Below are 17,066 nucleotides of genomic sequence, written 5' to 3'. Positions count from 1 at the left end.
CGTACGGGAATTGAACCCGTGCTGCTGGCCTTGTTCTGCATCACAAACCAGCTATTTAGCCCACTGTGCTAAACTGGCCCATCAACTGTTATATCGACCGTTCCTTCACTTTAGCTGGGTCAAAATCCCTCTCTAACAGCACTGTGGGTGTTCCTACACCTCTGGGACTGCAGCGGGTTCAAGAAAGAGGCCCACCACCACCTTGAGGGGCAATTAGGCCTGGGTAAGAAATGCTAAACTAGCCAGAGACACCCATATCCCGTGAATGAATAAATAAATAAAAATGAACTGTTTATGTTCCATCGACAAACTCTTCCATCTGTGGATCCTTCTGTAGTGAATAAATTGTTCGATGTGGTGAGTTGGGTTTCTTCACAAATGCACCAGCTGAATCTCCTGGGGTGCGGTAACGTGGTCCTCAGTGAGTTCCTTAGGCAGCACCTTCCAAACCCACTACCACCTAGAAGGACAAGAGCAGCAGATACCTGGGAACCCCACCACCTGGAGGTTCCCCTCCAACTCACTCACCGTCCCAACTTGGAAATATATCGGCCGTTCCTTCACTGCCGCTGGGTCAAACTCCTGGAACCCTCCCTAACAGCACAGTGGGTGTACCTACACCATGTGGCCTGCAGCAGTCAAGAAGACAACTCATCACCACCACCTTCTCAAGCGGTCAGTCACCAGGTGGCATAGGTTTTTAAAAAAATATATTCAAATTTTCAAGAGAAAAAGGAATAAAGCATAAAACAAGCAAAAATTATACATGGGATTTCCAACAAAATACAATAACCCCCATTTAACAAATAAACACGGCAGTATGGAAAACGCCCCCACTCTAATCTAAACCAAAAAAGAAAAACCAACCCCCCCCCCTCCTGGATTGCTGCAGCTGTTGATCTCCACCTAACGTCCGCGAGAAAGTCTAGGAACGGTTGCCACCTCCTGGAGAACCCCTGTACAGACCCTCGCAAGGCAAACTATCCTCTCCAGCTTGATGAACCCCGCCATATCGTTAATCCAAGCTGCCACACTTGGGGGCTTCGCATCCCTCCGCATTAATAGGATCCTCCGCCGGGCTACCAGGGACGCAAAGGCCAGAACACCGGCCTCTTTCGGCTCCTGCACTCCCGGCTCGTCCGATACCCCGAGTAATGCTATCCCCCAGCTCGGCTTGATCCGGGTATTCACCACTCTGGACACAGTCCTCGCAAAGCCCCTCCAGCGCTGGGCACGTCCAGAATAAATGGGTGTGATTTGCTGGGTTCCCCGAGCACCTCCCACACCTGTCCTCCACCCCAAAAAACCTACTCATCCTCGCCCCCGTCATATGCGCCCGATGAACAACTTTGAACTGTATTAGGCTGAGCCTGGCGCAAGAGGAGGAGGAATTAACCCTACTCAGGGCATCAGCCCACAGATCCTCATCCAGCTCCTCCCCGAGCTCCTCCTCCCATTTGCCCTTTAACTCCTCCACTTCCTGCAGTTCCTGATAGATCACCGAGACCTTGCCAACCTATACGCCCAAAATCACCCTGTCCTGAATCCTTCGTGCTGGGAGCAGCGGAAATTCCCTCACCTGCCGTCTCACAAACGCCCTCACTTGCATGTAGCTAAAAGCATTCCCGGGAGGTAACCCAAATTTTTCCTCTCGCGCCCCAAGGCTCGCAAAAGTCCCATCGATGAATAGGTCCTCCATTCATTTAATCCCTGCCCGTTGCCAGCTCAGAAAGCTCCCATCCATCCTACCCAGAACGAACCTGTGGTTCACTCGTATTGGGGACCAGACCGAGGCCCCCACCTCACCCCATGTCGCCTCCATTGCCCCCAGATCTTCAGAGTCGCCGCCACCACCAGACCCGCGTGTACCTTGTCAGCGGCAACGTCACCAGCGCCCCCAGACTTGTACCCACACAAGACGCCACCTCTAGCCTCTTCCACGCCGCTCCCTCTCCCTCCATTACCCACTTACGGATCATCACCACATTAGCCGCCCAATAATAACCACATAGATTCGGCAGCGCCAGCCCCCCCTCTGTCCCTGCTACACTCCAAAAACACCCTCTTCACCCTCGGGGTGTTATTCGCTCATACGAATCCCATAATGCTCCTGCTTACCCGTTTTAAAAAAGCCTTGGAGATTAGGATGGGCAGTCACTGGAACACAAACAGGAACCTCGGGAGGACCATCATCTTGACCGACTGCACCCTACCCGCCAGGGAGAGTGGCAGCATATCCCATCTCTTGAAATCCTCGAACATCTGTTCCACCAACCGTGCCAAATTGAGCTGATGCAGGCCCCCCAGCTCCTAGCTACCTGGATCCCCAGGTATCGAAAGCTCCTCTCCGCCCTCTTCAACGGTAACTCGTCTATCCCCCTTTCCCTGGTTCCCCCGCATGCTCCACAAAGATCTCACTCTTCCCCACGTTGAGCTTATAACCCGAAAAGTCCCCAAACTCCCCAAGGATCCGCATAACCTCCACCATCCCCTCCACTGGGTCTGCGACATATAACAGCAGGTCATCAGCATATAAATAACAACACCCGGTCGTCGTCCCCCCCCCCCCCGACCAATCCCCTCAGTTCCTAGACTCCCTCAATGCCATGGCCAGCGGCTCAATTGCCAGTGCAAACAACAAGGGGGATAAGGGACACCCCTGCCTCGTCCCGCGGTACAACCTAAAGTACTCCGACCTCCACCGGTTCGTAGCCACACTCGCCACTGGGGCCCTATATGAATGAATGAAAATTGCTTATTGTCACGAGTAGGCTTCGATGAAGTTACCGTGAAAAGCCCCTAGTCGCCACATTCCGGCGCCTGTTCGGGGAGGCTGTTACGGGGTATAAGCCTCCGCACATTCGTGTTTAACTGCCTGCCCTTCACAAACCCCTTCTGGTCCTCTTGGATGACCCCCGGGACACAGTCCTCAATCCTCGTAGCCAAAACCTTTGTTAATAACTTAGCGTCTACATTGAGGAGCGAAATTGGCCTATATGATCCACATTGCAATAGATCCTTGCCCCACTTCAAAATTAAACGGGTAGCAGGAGCATTGTGGGATTCGTATGAGCGAATAAGACTCCGAGGGTGAAGATGGTGTTTTTGGAGTGTAGCAGGGACAGAGGGGGGGGGCTGGTGCTGCCGAATCTAAATGGTTATTATTGGGCAGCTAATGTGGTGATGACTCAGTACCCGGGACATTGTCGGGGGCAGGGTCCCCTCCTCCCTCACCTCATTAAAAGTTCTCACCGGCTACAGGCCCAGCAGGTCCACGTACTTTCTGTAAAATTCAACTGGGAACCCATCCAGTCCCGGAGCCTTCCCCGCCTGCATTCTCCCCAGTTCCTAAACCAGCTCCTCCAGCCCAATCTGCACCCCCAAACCAGCCACCTGCTCCTCTTCCATCCTCAGGAACCTCAGTTGATCCAAGAATCGCCGCAGCCCCTCCTTGCCCCCCCCCCCTCCCCCCCCCCCCCCCCCCCCCCGGGGCTCAGACCGATGCAAATCCCCATAGAAGTCCCTAAAACGCTTGTTTATTCTCACCGCACTCCGCACCGTATTCCCCCCTCTATCTCTAACTCCACCAATCTCCCTCTTATGAAGCTGATGTGCCAGCATCCAGCTCGCCTTCTCCCCATACTCATATACCGCCCCCTGCATTTTCCCCCACTGAGCCTCTGCTTTTCCCGCGGTCAATAGATCAAATTCCATTTGAAGGTTTTGTCGCTCCCTAAGCAGCCCCTCCTCGGGGGTGGGGGGGGGGGGGGCTCTGCATAGCTCCTGTCCACCCTTAATATCTCCCCCACCAATCTCTCCCTCTCCCTCCTCTCACTCTTCTCCCTGTGGGCCCTAATGGAAATTAGCTCTCCCCTATCCACCGCCTTCAAAGCCTCCCAGACTACCCCCACCTGCACCTCCCCATTATCGTTGGCCTCCATGTATCTCTGAATACAACCCCGGATCCGCCCGTACACCTCCTCATCTGCCAACAGTCCCACATCGAGGTGCCATAGCGGGCGCTGGTCCCTCTCCTCCCCCAATTCCAGCTCCACCCAATGCGGGGCGTGGTCCGAGATGGCTATAGCCGAATATTCCGTTCCCTCCACTTTCAGGATTAGTGCCCTACTCATTATAAAGAAATCTATCCGGGAATAGGCTTTATGGACGTGGGAGAAAAAAGAAAATTCTCTGGGCACCGGCCTGGCAAACCTCCACGGATCCACGACCCCCCCCCCCCCCCCCCCCCCCCCCGCCCCGCTATTTGGTCCATAAACCCCCTGAGCACCTTGGCCTCAGCCGGCCTCTTACCCGTCCTGGACCTGGAACGGTCCAGCGCTGGGTCCAGCACCGTGTTGATGTCCCCCCCCCCCATTATCAAGCTCCCTGCCTCCAGATCCGGGATCCAACTCAACATACGTTTCATAAATCCGGCATCATCCCAATTCGGGGCATAAACGTTCACCAGTTCCACCCGCGCCCCCTGCAACCTACCACTCACCATCACGTATCGATCTCCATTATCCGCCACAATATTCATCGCCTCAAACGACACCCGTTTCCCCACCAGCATCGCAATCCCTCTATTCTTCCCGTCCAGCCCCGAGTGAAAGACTTGCCCTCCCCATCCCTTCCTCAGCCTGACCTGATCTGCCACCTTCAAGTGTGTCTCCTGAAGCATGACCACATCTGCCTTCAGTCCCTTTAAGTGCGCGAATACCCGGGCCCTCTTGACCGGCCCATTCAGGCCCCTCACGTTCCACGTTATCAGCCGGATCAGGGGGCTACTCGCCCCCCCCCCCCCCTGCCGACTAGCCTCCCGCACCCTCCAGTCTCCCAGGTGGACCCCCACCCCGGCTCCCTCTTCTACCTCCAGCTCCCCTTTGGCCAATAAAGCAGCAACCCAGTTCCCCCCCCCACCCCCCCAGCCAGACAACCATCCAGCCATTCTGCTCCCCCCATTACGCTCCCGTAAGCCAGCTGACTCCTGCTGACCTCGGCCACTTGCGCCATTCCAACGACCCCCCCCAGTGTGGGAATCCCCCCGCCTCCCCCTGCTGATCGATATGCGCTCTCCTCCAGCACCGCCCTTCCCCCCAGGCCCCCCCCCCCCCTCCTTAGCGCGGGAAAAAGCCCGCGCTTTCCATCCGAGCCGGCCCCTCCCCCAATGGCGCAGCTCCTTTTTCTGCGACCTCGCCCCAGCTCCCCGACCCCCCCCCCCCCCCCCCCCCCCATCAGCGGGGACCTGCCCCTACAGTACCGGGGCCCACACTCACACACAGCCCCCGCATCATACCCACTCACCCCTTCCCATGTCCCATCTTCCCAACCCAAAACCAGAAGAACAACACCCCCAAAATATAGTAAACACCCCCCACAACAAACCCTCAGTTAGAGTACAGCCCTCCTCACTATCCACAACTCCACCAATCTTTGTATCGTCTGCAAATTTACTGACCCACCCTTCAACTCCCTCATCCAAGTCGTTAATGACAATCACAAACAGCAGAGGACCCAGAACTGATCCCTGCGGTACGCCACTGGTAACTGGGCTCCAGGCTGAATATTTGCCATCCACCACCACTCTCTGTCTTCTATCGGTTAGCCAGTTCGTTATCCAACTGGCCAAATTTCCCTCTATCCCATGCCTCCTTACTTTCTGCATAAGCCTACCATGGGGAACCTTATCAAATGCCTTACTAAAATCCATGTACACCACATCCACTGCTTTACCTTCATCCACATGCTTGGTCACCTCCTCAAAGAAGTCAATAAGACTTGGAAGGCAAGACCTACCCCTCACAAATCCGTGCTGACTATCCCTAATCAAGCAATGTCTTTCCAGATGCTCAGAAATCCTATCCCTCAGTAACCTTTCCATTACTTTGCCTACCACCGAAGTAAGACTAACTGGCCTGTAATTCCCAGGGTTATCCCTATTCCATTATTTGAACAGGGGCACGACATTCGCCACTCTCCAATCCTCTGGTACCAGCCCTGTTGACAGCGAGGACGAAAAGATCATTGCCAACGGCTCTGCAATTTCATTTCTTGCTTCCCATAGAATCCTTGGATATATCCCGTCGGGCCCGGGGGACTTGTCTATCCTCAAGTTTTTCAAAATGCCCAACACAAATCATCCAACTCAATATCCTGATTCCCCCTTCTCTCCGCGCCCCCCTCCCTCTATATCCTTTGATCCCCTCCATTTCAAGTACTATATCTAACCACTTCTTGAAAGTGGTGTTTTGGCCTGAACTACTTTCTGTGATAGCGAATTCCAAGGGCCCACCACTCTGTGGGTGAATAAATTTCTCATCTGAATCCTAAATGGTCTCCCCCGTATCCTCAGACTGGAACTCCTAGTTCTGGAACATCATCGGGAACATCCTTCCTGCAGTGACCCGGTCTTGTCCTGCTGAAACTTCATAGGATTCTAGATCCTCCCTCATTATTCTGAACTCCAGCGAATACAATCCTACCCGACACAATCCCTCCTCATCCGTCGGTCCCACCACCCCAGGAATCAGTCAGGTAAAGCTTCTCTGCACTCCCTCTATAGCAACATCCTTCCTCGGAGACCAAGACAGCACACAATATTCCAGCTGTGTCGTCACCAGGACCCTGGATAATTTAGCATTGCCTACATATGTCAACAGTGAGAAGTCTTACAACACCAGGTTAAAGTCCAACAGGTTTGTTTCAAATCACTAGCTTTCGGAGCAGTGCTGGGATGCAATGCCGGAAAGGAGTCCCAATAACAGCTTTTAAAGGGAATTGGATAGATACACAAGGTGGGAAAGATTTGCATGGTTATGGGGGAAAAAGGGCAGAAGGATTGGAGAACACTTTCAAAGAACTATCAGGCGCAAGCGACAATGCTGTCTCCTTTCATCACTGCCCCATTGACCGGATCCTGAGGAGGCAAAGCAGAATTGCCAGAATGATCCCAGGGTTGATTCCCCGCTGAGTCACTGCCCGTGCGGAGTCTGCACATCCTCCCCGTGTGTGCGTGGGTTTCCTCCGGGTGCTCCGGTTTCCTCCCACAGTCCAAAGATGTGCAGGTTGGGTGGATTGGCCCTGGATAAATTGCCCTAAATCCAAAATTCTATGATTAACCCAGGACAGAAGTTCGGCACAACATCGTGGGCCGAAGGGCCTGTTCTGTGCTGCATTTCTCTTCTCTATGATCAGCCATGATCATAATGAATGGTGGAGCAGGCTCATATGGCCCCCTCCCGCTCCTATTTTTTTTTTTGTGTAAAATAAATACTTAATTCTTCAGAAAGAAGCTGCAAGCGGCTATTGATAAGATTGGTGAAGTTCAATATTCATACGAAGTCACGGAGGAAACTGGTGCAGTGGGTTAGCGAACCCTGCCCCTGACCCAGGCGCTCCGGGTGCGAGTCCTACCCCCGTGATGGTCGAGGAGGGCGGGCTCATCACACGGCCCAGCAGGTCGACAATCAACCTACAAAATAGAAGATTTCGGACTTTTGGAATTCACATCCATGGTTGGTACTGGGGGAGAAAGCAAGAGTAGATGAGATAGGTCGCTCGGAGGGATCGGGCAACACGCTGTGTGGACTATGCACGGGGCAAATGTGGACTGTTCAGGGGCAACTAGGGATGGGCAACAAATGCTGGCCTTGCCCAAAGGTGTCCCCCATCTCGTGAACGAACCTAAAGAGGAATTTTCCTGGTGCTGGATAAATGCTAGCATCGGCCGAATGGTCTGTCTGTGTGTTGTAACTGCTGCGTGTTACTGTACGACCTGACTGTCTACAGGTCCAAAATATCAAATCACAATTCTAACTGGACAGGCGATATCTGAATTTACAATCGGAAGCGGAATGTGGATTATGGAAGATGTTATCGGCAACTTGACCTCTGTGGTTTTGTTTCAAAGGGGAGTCTTTATCAACTGAATTACAGCTTGAATTCCTAATAGCAAAGTTATCAAAAGTTTTAATCAGACTGGCGACAGTAAGAATGTTGCTTCCAGTGGGGAATGTTGCTTCCAGTGGGGAAGTGCGTAACTGGAGCCAATCAGCGATTCCAAAGATACACCTTTACCGAAAGAGCAATAATAAACACTGGGTGTGGGTGACCAGAATAGTATAGATCAGCGATGGGAGGGGTGGGCGGACGATGGTGTAAAATGGGTCGCCAAGGAGTTGCCCCATTCTGAAACTCGGCTCTTGGTGGGAGTGAAGGGGAGAGTGTGCAGCTTTGGGAACCCCATCCGCCCCAGTCAGGAGGAAAATACATCTCTTTATGACAAATTATTCGGATCTCCAAATAACACAAAATAGAAAATATCCTTTTATTAAAGAGACAACAATGAATGTGACATTTTCAGAAGTCAATATGGAGACTCTATCGCGAATGTGGTGTGGGCCGTGAGAGTCGGCCATTTTGTAAACGTGGGTCGCCGGGGAAAGCTTTGAAAAACGCGGGTATGGATGCATTTCAGGGGAAACCAGACACATATTTGAGGGAGAAGGGAAAAGAGGTTTAAATTTAGATGGGGGAAGCATGGACTGGGTGGGTGAATGAGCTGCTTCTGTGCCGTAGATACAATGGATTGAGCCTGTCCTTGATTCCCAATGGAAGGAGTATTGTTGCTGCACTTGTGTGGTGATTGTACACACGGTGCTCAGTAACACGGGATGCTCAGTAACACGGGGTGCTCAGTAACACGCGGTGCTCAGTAACACGGGATGCTCAGAAACAGGCGGTGCTCAGTAACACGGGATGCTCAGAAACAGGCGGTGCTCAGTAACGCGGTGCTCAGTAACACGGCGTGTTCAGTAACACGGGGTGCTCAGTAACACACGGTGCTCAGTAACACGCGGGGCTCAGAAACAGGCGGTGCTCAGTAACACGCGGTGCTCAGTAACACGGCGTGTTCAGTAACACGGGGTGCTCAGTAACACGCGATGCTCAGTAACACGCGGTGCTCAGTAACACGAGGTGCTCAGTAACACACGGTGCTCAGTAACACGGGGTGCTCAGTAACACGGGGTGCTCAGTAACACGCGATGCTCAGTAACACGAGGTGCTCAGTAACACGGGGCTCAGTAACACGCGATGCTCAGTAACACGCGGTGCTCAGTAACACGAGGTGCTCAGTAACACACGGTGCTCAGTAACACGGAGTGCTCAGTAATACGCGATGCTCAGTAACACGGGGTGCTCAGTAACACGGGGTGCTCAGTAACACGCGGTGCTCAGTAACACGCGGTGCTCAGTAACACGAGGTGCTCAGTAACACGCGGTGCTCAGTAACACGCGGTGCTCAGTAACACGGGGTGTTCAGTAACACGCGGTGCTCAGTAACACGGGGTGTTCAGTAACACGGGGTGCTCAGTAACACGGGGTGCTCAGTAACACGCGGTGCTCAGTAACACGCGGTGTTCAGTAACACGGGGTGCTCAGTAACACGGGGTGCTCAGTAACACGCGGTGCTCAGTAACACACGGGGCTCAGTAACATGGGGTGTTAAGTAACACGCGGTGCTCAGTAACACGCGGTGTTCAGTAACACGGGGTGCTCAGTAACACGCGGTGCTCAGTAACACGGGGTGCTCAGTAACACACAGGGCTCAGTAACACACAGGGCTCAGTAACACACGGGGCTCAGTAACACACGGTGCTCAGTAACACGGGGTGTTCAGTAACACGCGGTGCTCAGTAACACGCGGTGCTCAGTAACACGGGGTGTTCAGTAACACGAGGTGCTCAGTAACACGCGGTGCTCAGTAACACGGGGTGCTCAGTAACACACGGGGCTCAGTAACACGGGGTGCTCAGTAACACACGGGGCTCAGTAACACGCGGTGCTCAGTAACACACGGGGCTCAGTAACACGGGGTGCTCAGTAACACGCGGTGCTCAGTAACACACAGGGCTCAGTAACACGAGGTGCTCAGTAACACGCGGTGCTCAGTAACACGCGGTGCTCAGTAACACACGGGGCTCAGTAACACGAGGTGCTCAGTAACACGTGGTGCTCAGTAACACGGGTGTTCAGTAACACGGGGTGCTCAGTAACATGGGGTGCTCAGTAACACACAGGGCTCAGTAACACGCGGTGCTCAGTAACACGCGGTGCTCAGTAACACGGGGTGTTCAGTAACACGCGGTGCTCAGTAACACGGGGTGTTCAGTAACACGGGGTGCTCAGTAACACGGGGTGTTCAGTAACACGGGGTGTTCAGTAACACGCGGTGCTCAGTAACACGCGGTGCTCAGTAACACGCGGTGCTCAGTATCACGGGGTGTTCAGTAACACGGGGTGTTCAGTAACACGGGGTGTTCAGTAACACGCGGTGCTCAGTAACACGGGGTGTTCAGTAACACGCGGTGCTCAGTAACACGGGGTGTTCAGTAACACGGGATGCTCAGTAACACGGGGTGTTCAGTAACACGGGGTGCTCAGTAACACACGGGGTGCTCAGTAACACGCGGTGCTCAGTAACACGGGGTGCTCAGTAACACAGGGTGCTCAGTAACACGCGGTGCTCAGTAACACGCGGTGCTCAGTAACACGGGGTGTTCAGTAACACACAGGGCTCAGTAACACGGGGTGTTCAGTAACACGCGGTGCTCAGTAACACGGGGTGCTCAGTAACACGGGGTGTTCAGTAACACGCGGTGCTCAGTAACACGGGGTGCTCAGTATCACGGGGTGCTCAGTAACACGCGGTGCTCAGTAACACGCGGTGCTCAGTAACACGGGGTGCTCAGTATCACGGGGTGTTCAGTAACACACGGGGCTCAGTAACACGGGGTGTTCAGTAACACGCGGTGCTCAGTAACACACGGTGCTCAGTAACATGGGGTGCTCAGTAACAAGGGGTGCTCAGTAACACGGGGTGTTCAGTAACACTGGGTGCTCAGTAACACGCGGTGTTCAGTAACACGCGGTGCTCAGTAACACGGGGTGTTCAGTAACATGCGGTGCTCAGTAACACGGGGTGCTCAGAATCACGGAGTGCTCAGTAACATGGGGTGCTCAGTAACACACGGGGCTCAGTAACACGGGATGCTCAGTAACACGGGGTGCTCAGTTACACGCGGTGCTCAATAACACGGGGTGCTCAGTTACACGCGGTGCTCAGTAACACGCAGTGTTCAGTAACACGGGGTGCTCAGTTACACGCGGTGCTCAGTAAAATGGGGTGCTCAGTTACACGCGGTGCTCAGTAACACACGGGGCTCAGTTACACGCGGTGCTCAGTAACACACGCGGTGCTCAGTTACACGCGGTGCTCAGTAACACGGGGTGCTCAGTTACACGCGGTGCTCAGTAAAATGGGGTGCTCAGTTACACGCGGTGCTCAGTAACACACGGGGCTCAGTAACACGGGGTGCTCAGTAACACACGGGGTGCTCAGTTACACGCGGTGCTCAGTAACACGGGGTGCTCAGTAACACGGGGTGCTCAGTAACATGGGGTGCTCAGTTACACACGGGGCTCAGTTACACGCGGTGTTCAGTAACACACGGTGCTCAGTTACACGCGGTGTTCAGTAGGGGTGGGTAGGGGGGAGTTACAGTGTTACGGATAAAAAGCGGTGATATGAAACAGCCTAGCTTGCAACGAGCCAGCAGATGGTGGGAGGGCTGAATGGACTCTTGCAGGACTGCCAGGGCTCAATGATTGTGAAATTCTACTTTTTTGTTTAAATATTCTGTTGTTCAGTAAACCTCTTCACCCGCTGCATAAACACTGGAGTGGCTGAATTATGAATAACCTGTGTTCGCTGACTTCGACACGAGGCTAACGCCCCAGAAAGATCAGACCCTGCAGCTGAGCTGGCTGGGAGTTACCAGCACAAAATGATTGTGTAACTAACTCTGTGCCTCGGCCGTCACTGCTAAATGTGGGCAGTGATCGCCATGGGTGCCTCACGTAAAGCTGCATACACGTTTTGTTTTAACTGACTTTGCTCAATGCCGTGTGATTTTAGTCTTGGGGCTGGGGGGGGGGGGGGGGGGGGGGGGTGCTCTGATGGACCAGCCGGGGTCAGGCTGGAATGTAGCGGGTTCAAGAAGGCAGCTCACCACCCCCTCCGGAAGGGCAATTAGGGATGGGCCGAGCGAGGGGTGGAGCCACTACCCGTGAAGGAATATAATAAAAATAACTCTGTTATCCTATTACTGGGTGCCTATTTAATATCTCTGGATTCAATCATGTCAAGCATGTTGGATTGGATTGGATTGGATTTGTTTATTGTCAGTGTAGCGAGGTACAGTGAAAAGTATTTTTCTGCGAGCAGCTCAACAGATCATTCAGTGCATGGAAGAAAAGGGAATAAAAGAAAATACATAATAGGGCAACACAAGGTAACTACATAAGCACCGGCATCGGATGAAGCATACAGGGTGTAGTGTTAATGAGGTCAGTCAATAAGAGGGTCATTTAGGAGTCTGATGACAGTGGGGAAGAAGCTGTTTTTGAGTCTGTTCGTGCGTGTTCTCAGACTTCTGAATCTCTGCCCGATGGAAGAAGTTGGAAAAGTGAGTAAGCCGGGTGGGAGGGATCCTTGATTATGCTGCCCGCTTTCCCCAGGCAGCGGGAGGTGTAGACGGAGTCCATGGATGGGAGGCAGGTTCGTGTGATGGACTGGGCTGTGTTCACGACTCTCTGAAGTTTCTTGCGGTCCTGGGCCGAGCAGTTGCCATACCAGGCTGTGATGCAGCCCGATAGGATGCTCTCGATAGTGCATCTGTAAAGGTTGGTAAGAGTTAATGTGGACATGCCGAATTTCCTTAGTTTCCTGAGGAAGTACAGGCGCTGTTGTGCTTTCTTGGTGATAGCGTCGACGTGGGTGGACCAGGACAGATTTTTGGTGATGTGCACCCCTAGGAATTTGAAACTGCTAACCATCTCCACCTCGGCCCCATTGATGCTGACAGGGGTGTGTACAGTACTTTGTTTCCTGAAGTCAATGACCAGCTCTTTAGTTTTGCCGACATTGAGGGAGAGATTGTTGTCGCTGCACCACTCCACTAGGTTCTCTATCTCCCTCCTGTATTCGGACTATGTAATGGTTACTGTTGACTATTGCCCAAAGTATTAATTATCAGGTAAGACCAGGCTAAACATTACACAGTGTGCTTTTTAAAAAATTGTTTTTATTCTCCATTTTCACATTTTCCTTCAACATTCACACCCCACCCACCAGCAGTAAACGGTAACAGATACAAAATCAATCCCCTTAACATCAACAACGATCCCATCCTTCCACCACCCCAAACAACGGCCCACCTGTCAATATCTGCATCAAATAAACCAAACCCACCCACGGTGGGAAAAAAAACAAAGGCGAAAAAGAGAAAGGAGTCCGGGACCGCCCATGGTCATCATTAACCTATAGAGTCCCCCCCCAACCCCGACGACACTCAATGCCATCCAACGTCTGAAAGAGTGCCGTACATGGTACCCAAGAGTTGTAAACACCCCCCCCCCCAACTCCTCCCGTCCACTGCCTCTTGTAACAATCCTCCCCCCAACCTCGGTTCCTTCCCCCAACTTTCCTCCCCGGCTAGACCACTCGGACCCTGTTCTGCCAGGCTCCGATGGCCGCAGCCCCTCCCCCCCCACCTCACCCCCGTTCACTGGCCAGCGTGGAGGCCCCCGCCCGGGTCTCTTTCCCCCTTGCCCGGCCCCAGGAAAAACCCAGAAGTCCCCTTTAGCACACAAACCCCACATACACACCCAAACTCCAAAGAACCATCATTGCAAGTGAAAGTCCCTCTCTTCCCTTGTCCAAGTATATACAATGTTGGCACCTGACCTGGGCACATTACCCCCGCCCTAGCCCCATAATAGTGGTTAGCACAATTGCTTCACAGCTCCAGGGTCCCAAGTTCGATTCCCGGTTTGGGTCACTGTCTGTGCGGAGTCTGCACGTCCTCCCCGTGTGTGCGTGGGTTTCCTCCGGGTGCTCCGGTTTCCTCCCACAGTCCAAAGATGTGCAGGTTAGGTGGATTGGCCATGCTAAATTGCCCTTAGCGTCCAAAAGTCTATGGTAATCTATGATTAACCTCGGACAAAAGTTCGGCACAACATCGTGGGTTGAAGGGCCTGGTCTGTGCTGTATTTCTCTATAGACTATAGTAACATTACCTAACCTTTGGACACTAAGGGGTAATTTATCATGACCAATCCACCTAACCTGCACATCTTTGGGCTGTGGGAGGAAACCGGAGCATCCCGGAGGAAACCCACGCACACACGGGGAGAATGTACAGACTCCACACAGACAGTCAGCCAAGGCCGGAATCGAACCCGGGTCCCTGGCGCTGTGAGGAAGCAGTGCTAACCACTGAACCACCATGCAGCCCTTTAGTTGAGCTCACAGCTGATCTGAATCTTAACTGCATCGACCCACCTTGGTGCTAAATCCTTTAATCAATCTTGCCTCAACAAAAATTGCAGTTTGGAAATCTTCAATAAAATACCGTAGACGTGTTGAGACATGGACCCCTGACGGAATGCGCTAAGTATTCGGGGGGGTGAGTGGGTTATTGTTTCATATGGGACGGCTGCCAGAAGCTGATAAACTAACCACACTATCTTCCAGTCACACTGTTGATGTGTAGGAACCTCCAGCTGCCTGATAAGATAATGAGAGCTGTACGCTCAGAGGCTGTTGTTCAGGATTCTGCTTTCGTTCTCTGTAAATGTACTGCTTAGGGCGAGGGTTAGTGTCGGGCACCCACTCCTGGGATTAAACAACAGCCCCAGAGGGCAGCACGGTGGCCTAGTGGTTAGCACAACCGCCTCACGGCGCTGAGGTCCCAGGTTCGATCCCGGCTCTGGGTCACTGTCTGTGTGGAGTTTGCACATTCTCCCCGTGTCTGCGTGGGTTTCGCCCCCACAACCCAAAAATGTGCAGAGTAGGTGGATTGGCCACGCTAAATTGCCCCTTAATTGGAAAAAATAATTGGGTAATCTAAATTTAAAAAAAAAAAAAACAACAGCCCCAAACCCCCTCCAGATCAAGGGGGTGATGCTGGGATCAGCCTGTGCTTTCTCCGTAGCTTACACAGGTCCTGATATAATGAATAAGTCTGAATAATCATTTCCTAATGACAAATTGCTCTGTAAAGTTCCCAAGTTTACGAAGGACTTTGCTCTCTAGCAACGGTTCAGGACATATATGTGTGCGTGCCATTAAGAGGGTTCATGTTTATCTGGGGGCATGATTGTAGTTGTGTGTCAGTCAGGGAGTCCAGGTTGCTGTGACAACCGGCACATTTCCAGGCATGTTGAAGCCTGGAGCTATGGAGAGCGATGGTAGAGGCTCCAACATTCTTCCCATCCCCCTGGCCGACCTGGAATCTCTCCCACTCTTACCGCCGGCCATTGCCGTGTGCGTGTTTGGAAGGATTTCGCAAGGTTGATTCTCAACTTGTTCGGCCGCGTCAGGAAACCACCTTCCTTGGGGCGGGGCCCGAACCTGGGGCTTTGGGCTCAGAGGTCGGGAAACTACCCGCTGGGCCACAAGATCTCTTAGAATGTAAGTGTTTAGAAGCACTGACGGGTGCTGGAGTATTGGGCACAGTTTGGGTCTCCTTATTTGAGGAAAGATGTAGTGGCATTGGAGGCCGTTCCGAGGAGGTTCACTCGGTTGATTCCAGAGATGAGGGGTTTGTCGTATGAGGAGAGATTGAACAGTTTAGGCCGATACTCTCTCGAGTTTAGAAGAATGAGGGGAGATCAAATTGAGGTATAAGACGATAAAAGCGATTGACAAAGTAGAGGTGGAACGGATGCTTCCTCTTGTGGGTCAATCTAGAACGAGAGGGCATAGTTTTAGGATAAAGGATAGCAGATTTAAAACATGGGGAGAAATTACTTCTCCTAAAGGGTCGTGAATCTGTAGAATTCACAACCTCAGAATGTGGTGCATGCTGGGACATTGAGTGGGCGGCACGGTAGCACGGTGGTTAGCACTGTTGCTTCTCAGTGCCAGGGATCCCAGGTTCGATTCCCGGCTGGGTCACCTGTCTGTGCGGAGTCTGCACAGTTCTCCCCGTGCCTGCGTGGGTTTCCTCCGGGTGCTCCGGTTTCCTCCCACAGTCCAAAGATGTGCAGGTTAGGTGGATTGGCCGTGATAAATTGCCCCTTCGTGTCCAAAAGGTGAGGTGGGGTTACGGGAGTTGGGTGGAAGTGTGGGTTTAAGTAGCAAGCTCTTTCCAAGGGCCGGTGTAGACTTGATGGGCCGAATGGCCACTTTCTGCAATGTAAATTCTATGACGATGAAATTTAAGGAGGGGATGGACAGTAATAGGCTGAAGGATTATGGAGGACCGACAGGAAAGTGGGGTTGAGGGGATCGGCCACGATCGTATTGAATGTCGAAGCGGGATCGAGGGGCTGAATGGCCCACTCATGCTCCTAGTTCTCATGTTCTTCTGCAAATGGATGGAGTTTATCCCTGCTGGATGTCAGGACCATTTCTGAATCTAAATGTGTTCATCTCTGTTGGAGTGTTGATTCCAGTTCTGGGTACCACCCTTTAGCCAGGGATTTTCCCGGGGATGGGTGGTCCCTTCTCCTCCTCCAAAATAGCCCCGTAAACCACTGACACTACCCCCTTCTCCAGTCCTCTTGTCGTCAGCACCTCCTCCAGCAATGTGGAAGCCGGCTCCACTGGGAAGCTCTGTATCTCCTTTCTGGCAAAGTCTCGAACCTGCATGTATCTAAATATTTCCCCCAGCTCCAGTCCATACTTCGCTCCCAGCTCCTTCAATCCTGCAAAACGACCCCCAAGAAACAAATCTTTTAGTGTCCTAATTCCTTTCTCCTCCCATCTCTGAAAATTTCCATCCCACCTCCCTGGCTCAAATCTGTGGTTCCCCCGAATCGGCGTTTCCCTTGACCCTGCTCCCAACCTGAAGTGTTGGCCAAACTGCCTCCAAATTCTCAACAAAGCTATTACTACCGGACTCCCTGAGTATTTCCCCGGGGCCATCGGGAGCGAGGCTGTTGCTAGTGCTTTCAATCCCAACCCCCTACCCAAACTCTCCTCCATTCTGACCCACTGG

Source organism: Scyliorhinus canicula, chromosome 23, assembly GCF_902713615.1.
Source record: "Scyliorhinus canicula chromosome 23, sScyCan1.1, whole genome shotgun sequence".
NCBI lineage: Eukaryota > Metazoa > Chordata > Chondrichthyes > Carcharhiniformes > Scyliorhinidae > Scyliorhinus > Scyliorhinus canicula.
The sequence above is the reverse complement of the archived record's forward strand: the minus strand, read 5'-3'. Positions refer to the sequence as shown.